The sequence below is a fragment of the Varanus komodoensis genome, unplaced genomic scaffold (assembly GCF_004798865.1).
Source record: "Varanus komodoensis strain SLA01 unplaced genomic scaffold, ASM479886v1 scaffold23, whole genome shotgun sequence".
NCBI lineage: Eukaryota > Metazoa > Chordata > Lepidosauria > Squamata > Varanidae > Varanus > Varanus komodoensis.
In genome coordinates, this window is record NW_025335627.1 from 4,542,841 (window position 1) to 4,544,142 (window position 1,302).

Genomic DNA, 1,302 nt, shown 5'->3' on the forward strand with positions numbered 1-1,302 from the left:
TAAAATTAACAGTATAAAATAAGTAAATAAAGAATATAGGAGGAGAAAAGAGAAGGAAGAAGAAGTTGCCCTGGCCAGATCATATATTTTAACAATTAAAATGATGTTTAAATAAAAAGGTCTTTACCTGGCGCCGAAAAACCGGTAATGACAGTGCCAGGCGGACCTCTTTGGGGAGTGAATTCCATAGGTTGGGCGCCACTGCAGAGAAAGCCCTCCTCCGAGTACTTACTCTCCTAATTTCTTTCATGGAGGGTTCCCGGAGAAGAGACTCTCCCGCAGTTCTCAAGGGGTGGTCGGGCATATACAGACGTAAGCGCTCGTTCAGGTAGCCAGGACCCAAGCCGTTTAGGGCTTTATAGGTCATAACCAACACCTTGAATTGCGCCTGGGCTTCAATGGGAAGCCAGTGAAGCTGACGGAGGACTGGAGTCATGTGAGCATAACGCCCCGTCCCCGTCAGCAACCTGGCAGCTTCACCTAACAAGCTTCACCTGAACAGTGATTGTGGAAATAGCACCACACAAGTACCACCATTTAAATAAACTATCATGGCTTTCATAACTTCGTGAGCTCAGTTGATCACCTTGTGGAACCCCAGGGAACATGGCTTGTCAGAGAGGCAAACTATTCACCAATAAGAAATTGGCTGTGTAAAACCCAAGTGTTATATATGATATGGTCGATTTAAAAAAATGAGCCAGCCCAATATCTTTGAAGATCCAATAAAACCATGTGTGTGTTTTTCTATGAGTATGTACATCTGTAGAGTTTTTGTATTAAAATATGTGAGTATTAATTGTTAATACTTTTAAAGTATTAATATATCTTTTTGGAAATAATGACAAAACTTCTAAAATAAAACCAAGAGATACAAGTTCTAAACGTGAAAACAAGTGAGAGCGATTTCTTAAAAAAGAAACTAAAACTCTCAAGACCTACAAGCAGCTATCAGATTGGAAGGCACCCAGAAAGTTCTTGCAACAGGAAATGAATCTATTTAAAAACATGAATGAAAAACCCTGAATGCAACTGTATTTCGGAACATTTCAAAACAGAAGTGCATCATCTTATGATAAAGGAAATCAAATGGAGACTTTGCCTTGCTGATAATGTTTTAGACATAGTTTTCATCAAAGTGTGACAGCAAGTCATATACCTGAAGACTACATTAAAAATTAGTTAACTTCTATGGCTGAACAAAGTATTTACAAGGTTCAGATAAAATTACTGAATTTTATTCTGAAGAAACAACTGCACTAATCTTACTAAGTTCTGAGGACACTTCCACACCAATCTTAC